Source organism: Tenrec ecaudatus, chromosome 6, assembly GCF_050624435.1.
Source record: "Tenrec ecaudatus isolate mTenEca1 chromosome 6, mTenEca1.hap1, whole genome shotgun sequence".
NCBI classification, from domain to species: Eukaryota; Metazoa; Chordata; class Mammalia; order Afrosoricida; family Tenrecidae; genus Tenrec; species Tenrec ecaudatus.
In genome coordinates, this window is record NC_134535.1 from 13,231,903 (window position 1) to 13,245,599 (window position 13,697).

A 13,697-nucleotide genomic window follows, 5' to 3' on the forward strand; every position below is an offset into this window, starting at 1 on the left:
GGGTAAGACCGACCCCCATCACCCACCAGCTAGTGGGTCCCATTGGGAGGGGACACTCAGCCCCTTGCAGCAACCTGCTGTTTCACTGGGGGCCCAGAGGGGAGCCATACAAGGTGACCCCGGTTTCCCCAACCAGAGCCAATCCCACTCTGTGGGGTCCATGTCCCACAAGGCAGACCCAATGCCTCTCGGGAAAGGTGTGGGCCTGCAGGGTGCCCCGTGTCAATGAGAACTCACACTGCCAGTCCCTGGGTATTTCAGCAGGGGAGGCTAAGGGATGGGAAAGGTGCCCTGACCCCTCGCCCCAGGGAGCCTGAAGGACTGACAACCCACATGTGTAAGGGCAGGAGAGGGAGAGATTGCTGAGGCAGTCTGAAAAGCCCAGAGGTGGCTGGGCTGGGCTGGGCAGTCGGGAAGAAGAGTAGGTGGTTCTGGCTAGGGGTGGGGGTGGGACACTTGGACATGGGACTGAAGATGGGGCTGAATCAAGAAAGCCAGCATGAAACTGTGGGTTCTTTCCACCCCCCAGATCCTCACCCCCATCCATCTTCCCTCCAGGTTGCACCCCATCCTCCCAGCCGATGGCTCTGACCCTCCAGGGCCCTACCCAAGGCCCAGTGGCAGCCCGGCTTGGCCTCACTGGCTACAGAGCTTGTCGATGTTTTCTTTGCCGGAGACTGGTGTGAATTTGCAGGCCCTGCGCCCCACCCCCTCCCGCTCCTACCTTCCCACGGGAAAGAAGAGGACCCCCAGGACCCGATATGCCACCCCTGTGCCACAGTGCTAGCTGCCACGTGTGTGTGTACTCTAGTCCCGCACAGTGCCTGAGCCCTCTCTGGGAACTCGGGGCCAGGTGGTTGCTGCCCGCCACTTGCATACCTCCCAGGACAGGGCTTTCACTCCTCCTGGGGCAGTCTGCTGCAATACTGCTGGTGCTGCACCTGAAAGATATGCCTCCTCCTGAAAGATATGCCTCCTCCTGAAAGATATGCCTCCTCCTGAAAGATATGCCTCCTCCTGAAAGATATGCCTCCTCCTGAGCTAAAGTTGTGTGTCTCTGAGGTTTGCTCCTCCGGGCTCGGTTTTCAAGAGGCACCAAGAGACGAGTAACAGTCTCTAAGTTTCTATGGCTACCTGCTTGACCACTGGGGAGGCCGTGTCCAGCTGACCCCTGCGGTCTCTCACCTGTTTCTGCTCCGCTCCCCGGGCCCCGAGCTGCATTTATCTGCAGGAATCTTTGGACCTTCATCCCTGTCATTCAGGACTTCTGCCACTGCAAGTAAGAAACCCCGAATGCAACCCGCTTCTGGAGGTAATAAATGTGTTGGTTCAAGTTTGAAAATTCAACTTCAGGCACAGCTTGATCAAGGGGCTCCAGGGGTGCCGGCAGGGCTCACTGTCCTGTACCTCTAGGCTCTGCCTCCTGCTGGTTTTGTTCTCAAACAGGAGACTCTTAGGTTTTCATCCTTGCAAGTTCAAGCTCGGGGGTGGGGGGGGGGACTAAGGCGGGAGAGAACAAATATCTTTGCCCACCCTTCCACCCCCCATCCAGGCCCAGTTCTAATTCAAGCTTATTCTGATTGGACCTCTGATGGGACCTGCTTGGGTCTCACAGTTACTGCCTAGCCAGTCACAGGCGCAGGGGATTCGGTGCTCTGATTGGCTAGCCTTGGACCACGTGCCACGGCACCACAGGAAGTGGAGAAAACCTGACACAAACCGCAAGTGCCAGGGTGGAGGGGTTTGGTTTCAAATGGAAGCTGAGAGCTGGAATTTGGGGATTTGGGGTGTTGGGCAGTCAGGAACGCCAGCCTTTACGACTGGAGGTCACAGAAAAGTGGCCCAACAGTGTGACGTGGCTGTGTTGGGTCCCGCAGGCACTCAGCAAATGTGAGCTCCTTTAAAGAGAGAGGCGGTCGCTGCAGGGATTAAAGACGTTCACAAAAAGGTGCAGCGGGGTGGATTTGAACCAGTGACCTGTCGGGTAGCCGCTGAGCGTTTTACTACTGCTCCACCAGGGCCCCTCATGGCACCTCCGTGTTGGTCAAGGAATTCACAGGTAGATGAACCATCCCTGCTCCTCTCGCCGGATCCCTTTCATCCATCCATTCAACACCTCTTTAGGGAACGCTACTCTGTGCCAAGCACTGTTCTGGAAACGTGGATCGTCCAGGCCATCAGGAAGCTGACCCTCTAGGGCAGGGGTTCTCAACCTGTGGGTCACGACCCCTTTGGGGGGGTGTCAAACAATCCTTTCACGGGGGTCGCCCGATTCATAACAGTAGCAAAATGACGGTGATGAAGTAGCAACGAAAATAGTTTTTATGGTGGGGGAGGGGTCACCACATGAGGAACTGGATTAAAGGGTTGCGGCATTAGGAAGGTCGAGAACCACTCCTCTAGGGAGCTAAGTGGAAATGGGGAGGGGAGGTATGACCTTATCAGAGGCGACACTGCACACGGAACGCCCCTCTCTTGGTGCTGTTATAACAGAGGGGCCTTAAGTGATGGCTTACACCAGCAGGGATCGATTCTGCCCGTGTAGGAGGCTAGGGCCTGGATTAGGGTACCAGCTTCGGGAGTAGCCCTGATGATTATAGTCGGAAACCACCAGCCAGCCACTGCTCAGGAGAAAGACCGGGCTCCCAATTCCCATCAAGGGGTGCAGTCTCCTACACTCTCAGGGGGCAGATCTACCCTGTCCTATAGGGTCGCTGTGGGTCTACCCCATGGCAGTAAGTTTGGTTTGAGCTCCAAGTAAGGACTTTCTCTGCCAGTTCTCGGGGGAGGGCCTTGTTTGCTGTCAACATCTGTGGATCTAGCATCTCCAGGGGTTATCTCCCAGACCCCGGGGACCCTGGATCTAAAGGATGCGCTCCACCTGCTTCCTTCCTGGTGGCAGTAGGTCCCCGTGCTTGCTCTCACTTGTATGACCCTTTTCGCATCTCAAAAGAGAGAGACTGAAGATCCAACGGAATCCTGTAGATTGCATCCTGTCTCCCTAACCTGACTGTCTGGAATCCAGGCTCCTTAGCACCGTGGAGGCCAGGATTGACAGCCTGGTGAATCCTGACATCAGACCGGAAGGAGGAGGCTCACAAAATGCAGGACAAGGACATAAGACTGAGACGCGTGGCACAGCCCAGTTGAGCCCATAACACACACACACACCCATTCCTAGAGAATGAAATGCTGGGGGGGGGGGGGAGGGATGGTCAAGGGCGTGTCCAGTTCCTGCCCAGCTGGCCCCACACGCTCTGGAGTTCCCAGGCTGAGCCTCCAGCTGATCCCCACCTCCCCCAACCTCCCCTTCCTGAAAGAGCCTGGGGGAAAACCCTTTTGCTTTTCTTAGTTTTAGTGCAGATAAAGACATTCTATTCTTTACCCGACTTCTCCTCTGAAACAGAAAGTAAGTGTTCACGCCCACAGGCAGGGGACTAACTTGGGCCTGGGTGGGCGGGACCCCACCCCCCACCCTCCACTGAGTCTGGGTGCCCTGCCCACCCCAGGCTGCCAGAGCCCACTGGGAGCCGCCAGAACATCCCACATGGGGCTGCATTTCTGAGGGCAAAGCTCTGCCTCTTGCTCTTCCTGGACCTCAGAGGAAATGTCCTCCCTCTGAGGGATATTTCCCACGGACAGGTTTGGTGACGCCCTAGCTTCCCTCCCTCCTCCTCCGCGCACACCCCCGCCATTACATGGGATTCCCATTTCCTCATTCTCCAGTTGTACTTCGTTCACTCCCAGGCCTCTGCACACACTCGGCCTGTGTGCACGCATCTGTCCTACCCCTGAGATTCTCTGCCCCATGGACCCCCTGCTTGGAGGCCACAGATAACTCCACCACACACATGCTCTCATAATGTCTCATTTTATCCTCACAGGGGTCTGCCAAGGGGCTCTGGTGGCACAGTGGGGGTACATGCGGGGTTGCTAACAGCAAGGTCGGCAGTTCGAAACCACCAGCTGCTCTCTGGGAGAAGAATGAGGCTCTCTACTCCCATCGAGAGTGACAGTCTCAAAAACCCACAGGGGCAGTTCTGCCTTCCTACAGGGTTGCTATGTGCCAGCCTCGACACCATGGCAGTGAGTTTGGGTTTGGGACTAGTCGTTCACTTGGCAGAGAAGGGAACTTGGGCCCAGTGTGTTAGTCTGTGTTGACAAGAGAAACCAACCCGGCTCAAGTCCGTAAGTCTGATATTGACCCACGTGTCTGATACTAGTCCATACATCCCTCTTGAGACTCACACAGCACAATGATGCCGAATTCAGGGAGACCACAGGTCAGTGGGTAGATGGTCTTGTGGATCCAGTGGCAGAGGAAGCGTCTCAATGCTGGCGCGGGTCTCCACGTGTCTCCTCCAGCTCTCTGAGGGTCTCAACAGCAGGAAAGGGAGGCAGAGAGAGTGAGCTATTTATCTCCATTGAGCCTCCAGATGAGGTCATCAAGCTGTGACCTGCCTGACGGGCCAAACTCCACCCCTTCACTCAAGTTGACAGGAGATTATGTGCCTGCCACCCCCAGGCTCAGGAGTTGGAGCCGAAACCTTTCAGGCAGACTCCACTGACCCCCCTCACCCTCGTTGCTAGCAGAATCGGTTTTGTTCAGGGCTGCAATGTACCCAGGCCCAGGGGCAATACTTGCTCCCCAGCCGGCAGCTGGGCTTCCAAGGTCAATGAAACATAAGCCACAGCTGGCACGGCCTTTGTCTGGTCCCTCTTCCTGCCTTGAATACGGGTGAGATGTCAGGAGCCGTGGCAGCCATCTTGTGACCTCTAAGTGAACCAGCGTGGTGACACGAAGAGGAAGAGCCGGTCCCCGAGCGCATCGGTTGACAGCCAGACTAATGACACCCGCTGCCTTGTTATGAACCCAGACCTTCTGTTACTGCGGCAGACAGCCCACCTCGCCAAGGCTGCAGGCCGCCTAGACAGGTGCTCTTCCCAGCAGACCACTGAGCCCCACAAACACCTAGCCGCTGGTTTCCCACCTGCAACCTGACTGAGCCCCCAGGCAGAAGAGCGTAGCTGCCAGGGAAGCTGCTAAGAACTGGGGTTTTGAAACAGGAAGCGCTGCTGGTGGGGTGCGGGAGGAGCCTGCAACCGACAACTGCTCCCAGGCGTCAATCTAGTGCAGGGCCTGGGCTGGGCGGCAGGGCTGGGATGCCGGTTGCACTAAACCACTTCACCCGGGCCCTCAGTCTCTGAGCCTGGCTGCCAGCTTCCTGCTTCCACATCTCAGACCTGGGAACCCTAGATTCCTTCTGCTTCCACACACTAGCATTCGCCTGCCACCTTCCAGGGAGGACGATTCTGCCTCCCGGGCTGGGCCCCGACCCCCTCACTCCCCTCATTGCCTCCATTGGCTCCTTCTCTAGCCCCACACAAACTGAAAGGCCATCCTCACTTCACAGAATATCTGTGCTTCTCGGATGCTGAAAAAGACCCCCGTTGCCTTCACAAGCGTGCTAATCCAACCATCTGGCCCTTTGGTGATTTCATCATTCAACCGCTCTCGAGGGGGGCTGTGTGCCACACGCAGGCTGAGCCCGGCGAGGGCCTCCCCACAGTCCAGCACGGAGGGAGGTCAGCCAGCAGGGCCCTCTGCTTGGATGTCCCTGGAGCGCACACATCTTCCTGGCCTCGATCATGCAGTCCATGTACCCGGGCTCTCAAGCCACCAACCACCTGGTTGGGGGGTGGGGCAGTCTTCCCACCTCCTATTCCTCCTGGTTCACTGCCAACCCACTATCAAATTTCTCTGCAGCTGCCCCCTCCCCTCTGGGGCCACCATGCCCATCCACCCAGGTGCTGGAATGGTTTCTTTTCTGGGTCCCGGCGAGGGCCACCCCATCGGCCACAATCATGCTGCATCACAGAGCTACTAACCCAAACCAAACTTGTTGCTATGGAGTGGATGACCCGATCGAGCATTTGCACAACTGTCATGCCTTCGGGGGCAGCCAGCTTCATCCTCCTCCCTCGGAGCAGTGGGCAGGCTGGGAATCAGTGGGGTGAGCAGCCCAATGCTCCATCCACAGCGCCACCAGGTCACCGGTCATCCTTCTGAGGCACCACCGAGCGGGTGTGAACAGCCAACCTTTGGATCAGCACTGGACTGCAAGCCATTTGAAGCCCAGGTTCCGAGGCAGAGAGTGGCGGGCCTGTAAGCTTAGCTTCCTGGGACTGCAGATGGGCAGGGCATCAGTGGACCTGGCAGGGTGGGTGGGGCTGCTTCAGCTGGTGGGCGGTCAGGCGAGGTCCTGGTTGCAGGCTGTCCTCCAGGGCAGCTGCCTCCCATCCTTAGAGCAGCAGCATCTGCAGCAGGGTCTTCTCCTGATGGGTCCCAGGAGCATGGCTGGCCAGGACCCCTGGGTAAAATCCAGAGTGATCTCTGCTCCTAGCCACAGGAATCCAGAAAGTAGGCTTTACCTGAATCATCATCATCTGAACTCACACCTCCTACTGGGCCTCCTTCTTGGGTGTCGCCGCCAGGGGGCTCTCCAGAGAAGATCTAGAGCCACCCCATGAGAGCACCAACCAGCTCAAACCACTCAGCCCCAAACCAGGCATTCCCCACGCTCCGTACAAAGCTTAGCATGATGAGGCTACGACCTCTCGTCAGCGCTTCTCTGGCAGCCTTCCTTCCCTGCCCCGCTCCAGTCACGAGAGCTGCTTCCAGGTTTATGTTGAGCTCCAAGTCCTTTTCCACCGCAGGGCCTTTGCTCCAGCTGTTCCCATCACCCAGGACCTCCACATCACCCAATCCCAATCACCTGCTCTGTCTCTCCCTCTCTGCGTGCCTCTGCTGAGAAATGGTTCTTGTCACCCCTCCTCATGTAACATGTGTTGAATGGTTTAACTTAACACACATATCCCTCCCAGATTCCCAAACTCCATGAGAGCAGGGACCTAGCTGCTTTGTTCTACAGTTTAATGTCCCACAATGCCAGCGAGTGCCTGATGCCTACAACTCACCACTCAACCCAGTGGCATCACCTTGGTTGAGACTCATAGTGACCCTAGATGACAGAGTAGACCTGCTGAGGCTGTGCATCTTTACAGGAATGGCCAAAGCACATGAGGCCAACCTTTGTCATCCTTGCCTCTCAGGAGCATTCTGGCTGTACTTCCCAGATAGCTAATTTTTTTTTGACTGCCCCTGGCACTGTCCATAGCCTTTCTCGGCACGATATTTCAACGCATCGATTTTTCTTCAGTCTGCCTTATTCAGTGTCCAACTTTCACCTGCCTATGAGGCGATTGAAAACGCCATGGCCCGGGTCAGGTGCACCCCAGTCCTCAGAGGGACATCCAGCCTTTCCACCCTTCCAAGAGGCCTTGCTCATGCAGCAGGCTTGCCCAATGCAACGTGTCAGTGAGCTCGTGACCGCTGCTTCCATGGGCACGGTTGTAGGGCCAAGGAAGACCCAGTCCTCGACAACTTCTGTCTTTTCTCCATGAACCTGTTGGCATGATTTGGGCATTCTTTTCTTTGAGTTGCAACCCATACTGAAGGCTGCGGTCTGGCCCTTCTTCCGATAAGGGAGTCAAGACCTGGGGGGTTCTGGGGACGGAGAAGTCCATCTTCTGAAGAGGTGACATGAACTCTCGTCTGCTGCCCTCGAGTCCAGGCCGACTCATGGCGACCCTGGAGGACAGGGCAGAATTGCTTCTGTGAGTATCTGAGACGCTAAGTCTTTATGGGGTTAGAAAGCCCTGTCTTTCTCCCACAGCGAGGAGCCCTGTTGGCGTACTGGTTACGCATCAGACTGTGAACTGCAAGGTCGATGGTTTGAATCCACCAGCCGCTCCACAGGCAGCTCCCTACAGGACCACAGGGCTCTCACAAGGATGAGTTCTCTGTAGAAACCGCTTTATCTTTTGTCAAGGATGCTGCACGTCGTGATCTGGACGCCTGTTCTCTAGGGGCAGTCAGCTCCTCACGTTTCCTGCCTGGACTGAGCCTGTGCCCGGTGCTCGCACTCCTGCACCAGGCCAGGGAAGGGAGCTGGTCTCTGCCAGTCCTGGACTCAGACTTTCACTTGACTCCTCTGCACCAATCAGACAGCGGTGACGTGTAACAAGCCATAACAAAGTCTGTGTAACAAAGTCTCCATAGTGCACAGTAAGCTTCCGTTTCCCGCACACACTTTTGAGTTACCTGGTGCTCGTGACACGGAAAACGGAGAAAGGATTGACATGTCCTGGATCCTGTCTTCCTTGGCTCTACAATTGATGCTCACGGGAGCAGTGGTCAAGAGATCAAATGACACATTGCATTGGGTAACTCGGCTGCACAAGACCCCTTCAAGGTGTTGAAGCGCAGGATGCTACTTTGAGGACTGAGGTGGGTCTGATGCAGGCTGTGACATTCTCCTTTGCCTCCTATGCACCTTGGACATTGGAGAAGGAAGATCGAAGGAGAATCGATGCATCTGAATTACCGTGCTGGGGAAGACTGTCGAAAGTGCCAGGACCTGCCAAAAGAATAAACAAAGCTGTCTTGGAAGGAGTCCAGCCAGAACGCTGCTAAGAGGCAAGGATGGCGAGACTTTGTCTCATGGACTTCGGACATGTTGTCAGGAGAGACCAGTCCCTGGAGAAGAAGGTCATGCTTGGGAAAGTCGCAGGGCAAGAAGGAAGACGTTCAACAGGATGGATTGACCCAGTGACTTCATCAATGGACTCAAACCTCAGAACAATTGGGAGGATGGTACAGCACCAGGCAGTGTTACATTCCATTGTACACCGGGTCACCATGAGCCGGCACACATGCGTAGCTTTGACAAACAACAATGACCCGGGACTGACCACATATATTTCGAGGGGCGCATATTCAACCCATAACTGTGGAGCTGAGTTGATGGCGGCTGTGCTTGGCCAGTAGGCCAGCTGGAAGTGGCAGGTCCCCAGGTGAGCTGGGCAGCTCAGTTCACAGGTCACAGTCACAGAACCAGCAGGATGGCCAGGGCAGGGTCTCTGGGCAGCACAAAAAAGCAAGCACATTCAAGTCTCTCTTGGTCGCACCATTGGCCAAAGTTAGTCACGTGACCCAGCCAAGCGTCAGTGGAGTGGTGCCGTGTCCTCCTCCCGTGGGAGGGGGTGGGGGAGGAGTGAGTATTTGCTAAGCATAACTGAATCTACCACATCCCCAACGACCGGTCTGATGCCTTACGCCACCCCACTTGCACCTGGTCCCTCGGACCCAGAGATCTTTGGTTCAACGTCTTCCAAATTCTAGAGGGAACGGCTAGGGGTCTAACTGACTTGCCTCACCAGATGCAATGTCTGGGTCCCTGAATTCTGAGCCTCTCTGGGGTTGCACGAGGCCTATGGCTTTTTATCACTTCCGTTTCCAAGCCCGGCCACCTGGCAGCAGGCACTTGCTTTGCTTTTCCTGGGGCCCTGTTAAATCATTGACCACCCTGTCCATCTGTTCTCAGTTCTCAGCTCCTGTGGCTCAGGGTTACAGGTGGCTCCGCCTGCTCTGCAGACTGGTGTTGGGGTTTCTGTTTCTTGTCCTCCTCGGTGCCTGGGTTGCTTTTCGTTACTGGAGAGTGGGGAATGGCACCTCGCTCCCACCGGACCCCGCAGCCCTCGGGAGACCTGCACATGGGCTCTTCCTTCCTAGGTGGAAGGCAGTTCCATGACGTGCTGGCTGGACGGTGTGGTGGCTGTTTATCCACACATCTGTCTCCCCACCAGCCTCCAGTCTCGGAGTGCCTGGGGAGTGGAGGGCTAGGACGGCACCTCCAGCTCCTGGGACAGCTCGGCACAGAGGATGTGCCGAACTCGTTACTGCTGAGTGGGTGAAGGCTCCTGGAGACCCTACAGGGCCGCACAGTGTGCCCCGGAGTCTTCCCAGGCAGAGTGCCACCCGGTTTACCCGCAGAATGACGGGTGGGTTTGAGTCACCCGCCTTTAGGGGTAGTACGCGGTGTTGAATCCTCTCAGCCACCAGAGCTTCTTGATGGTGGTTAGTCCATGGGCGCTAGATCGAATTGAATTTTGGATTCTACCGACGATTGTTCTGAAACAGGAAGTGGACAACAAGGTCCTGTTCGAGATTTGGGAGTTCTAACAGGAGAGTCACAATCAAACACTTACTTAAAAAAGTAAAAGGGCGGCGGGATTTCAGATTCAGACAACACAATGAGCAGGAGACTACGTGGAAGAAACCATCATCCCTATCCTGGGAGAGATTAAAAAAAAAAGCACATTATATCCACAAATGAGTATGGGATGCTGAGGCAAAGGGGCAATCAGAAAACAGAAAAGAGCTATTGGAAAGGAGTTAAGTTAACTAAAAAAATACTAGGAGAGTTAGAAGCTGAAGCCAACATTAGAGAAATATGCACAGACCCTCCCCAGGAGGTAGAGCATGGAAGTTAAAGGTGAACAATGAGAAAACGAAAGGATTAATTTATTGATTAATTGAACCAGGAAGCCCAATGTGCAACCAGAAGGAGTTCCAGAGGGAATCACAAAAAAAAAAAAAAAAACTTGCCCCAAATTGAAGAACACACATCTTCAGATTAAGAGAGCCCACTAGATGTCCAAAACTATGAATGAAAGAGACCCGACCAAAGCACACCATTGTGAAGTTTCAGAAATTCAAGGCTAGCCCAAAGATCCTAACAAGTTTCCAGAATAAAGAAAACAGAAAAGTTACCCAAATGCCAAAACGATCCTCAAGCTAGAATTGTGTCCCCAGCCAGACTAGCAACACGCACGAGAGGAGAATGAGCCGTGTGAAACATGGGTGCCTTCTTGGGAAGCTTCTAGAAGACATGCCCCACCAAACGGAGGGAGTTAGACCATCAAGGAGGAAGGGGTGGGATTCAAGAACAGGGAAAAGCTGAAGGGACTCTTCACTGTGATGGCGAAGAGGGTATCCCAGGTGTCAGTTGGTACAGATTGGAGGAGTTCAGGAGTCTCAAAATAGTATCACTGAAATCAGAGGGTTTAAGTTCCACTACGAGGTTTTATTTAACCAAGCTTTAAGAGGACGTGGGAACATTTAACACAAGAAAAGTAAAATATTCAAAGAAAACCGAGTAAATGAAGAAACGAGGCAATTATTCACTTCTGACTGAGCAGGAGATAATATGTACATGGCACCGCACAGTAATGAAAACAACGAATATGTATTTGACTGAAGATTATGTTATATAGCGATAAGGAGGGGAAGGAGGAGAGTGTATTTTTAAAGCCTGAAGTCGTCATCTCCCATCAAAAGCAGTCAGCAGATAATGGGAGCAATTGGGGATTCTGACCCACGGGATAAACAGTGCATTTCGATAGAAGTAGGTACATAGGAAATCCACTGCCACCAAGTCCGTTCTAGCTCGTTATTGGGCATGGACTATAGGGTTTGACTCTTGACAAGTCAAAGTTTCATCTTTATGGGAGCAGATAGCCTCTACTCCCATCGAGAAGCTGGGGGCTTTGAACCTCCAACTTTGTGCTTAGCAGCCTAGTGCCTAACCTGCGGCACTACCAGGGCTCCCCAGATGCATACAAGGAAAGCAGAATGACCTCTGGACAAGGAGTGGGCCAGAGCCACCTGGAGCTCAATCCCCTATCAACCATGACAAGCCTTCCTGGAATATTGGCTTTAAGATTTTACTTGCAAAGTACTTTGATAAAAAAGCAAAGTTAAGTTAATTATATTACTGATAAAGGGAATCCCAGAGTGGGAAGTGCCAGAGCCCAAGGCCCTGTCACAGAGGGTGGTGAAGCCTGAACCAGGGAGAGGGCCTGGGTCTGCATGAGGTTCCTATGGGAGCCACAATACTTTAGGACAAGGTTGCGTGGTGCTGGAGGAGAAGTAGGCAGAAGCCAGGTTAGGTGGGGTCCTTAGGCCAGGGGAGGACCTAGGAGTTTCATTTTATGGACCACTGGAGGCCATTGGCATGACATACGTGTCTTTAATGGACTCACTTCTGCTGCTGAATCAGGGGTGAGGGCAGAAGTGGGGCACCATCAAGAGCAGGAGGATGGCTGGGGCCTGAAGGGAGGCTGTGGGGAGGGAGCACAGAGAACAGGGGAGAGAGACAGAAAGATCTCAAAGCAGAAGCAACATAACTAGATTCTGGAAGGACCAAGCTGCTGGTCATTGGCATGTCCCTTACACAAGCATCCTCAGGAGGCACTTTCTACCCCAGCAGGGCCATGAGCAGCCCTGAGAGGGCCTTGGGAGGAGCAGGCTGGACTGCCAAATCCCTCTGCCACCTCTGAGGCCCAGCTTCCAGGTGCTCTGTGTCCTGAGCTGCCAATCAACCTTGACTTCATGCCCTTGAATGACAGACAGGAGACAGACACAGGAAGGGGCCTGCTGGGACACCTGGCCAGTGGAGGGAGAGCAGCAGGCCCATCAGTGGGTTCCAGGTACTGGTTCTACTGTGTGCCCCAGTAGCCACCGTGGCACCCCCTGGCTCTCGGAGGTCCTACTACCTGCCAGCTCGGGGTCCTGTGGACCAAGTGGGCCCACCCTGGTCCTGGGAACGGTCCACTCTGGAAAGAGGTCAAGAGAGCACAGAGTAGGTGCTCAACACAGACTCATTTCCTTCATCACTGCACCCCGCTCTTCTCCTAAGGCAGGACCAGCCCTGGAGAGCTGTGGGAAGAAGTGAAGTCCTGGCCCTCTCAGTGCCCTGCTCCCTCAGCTGCTGTGTGTGTGTGTGTGTGTGTGTGTGTGTGTGTGTGTGTGTGTGTGTAGCTCCTGATGTCGTTTGCTGCCGTGGAGTCGGCTGCAGCACGTGGATGCCCATGTCTGCCTGGGGAGAGCTGCTCCACAGGGTTTGCTCCCCCGTTGTCTCAGCAGAGGGGGTGCTCCAGGCCTTTGGGCTCACAGCAACAGCAGGCTGCAGGGGTCTGAGCGGACCCCAGGTTCTTGGGGGTGGCGATGTTGTGAAACATTGACATGGTTTGGGACTGAGCGTGACCCCTGTGTGTAGGCTGGGCTTTCTTGTCTGTGACCTTTCCAGAGCAGACTGGCGGGCTGTTCTCCCATGGACCCACGGGGTGAGCAGCCCACCTCTGCACCAGCAGGTATCCTTCAGGGATCCTTAACAAACACAGAGAACAGTTGCTTGGAGTGGAATTCTGACTCTGGGTGAGCCTCTGGGCGAGCAGAACCACTCACAGAGGGACCAGGCTGTCACCTTCAGAAAAGCAGACTCCCGAATCCCTCTCCCGGGGTGGGATTGAACCGCTGACCTTCTTGACTAGCAGCCAGGCGCTTTAACCACTGCATCACCAGGTTCCTTACTGGATCCTTCTCACTGCCATCCAGTTGATTCTGACTCATATATAGCTACCCTATGGGACAGAGTCGAGCTGCCTCTGTGGGTTTCCAAGATTGTAGCTCTGTATAGGTTGTAGAAAGCCTAAATTTTCTCCCAAGATGCAGCTGGTGGGTTTGAACTGACAGCTTTGTGATTAGCAGCCCACTGCATAAACCACTGTGTCACCAGGGCTCCTTCATCGATCCTTAGATGTTTATGATGTTTCTTGTTGCAGGAGCAGCTTCCGGAGGATCTAGTCCAAGCTCCTCATGAGCTAGTGGGGAAACTGAGGCCCAGAGAAGGGACAACAGGCTCACAATCACGTGGCAAGTCAGGACAAGCTGGGGCACGGCGTCCAAGGTGGCCGGGCAGCGACTCTTAGACAAAGGTCAGCAAGCTCGATGA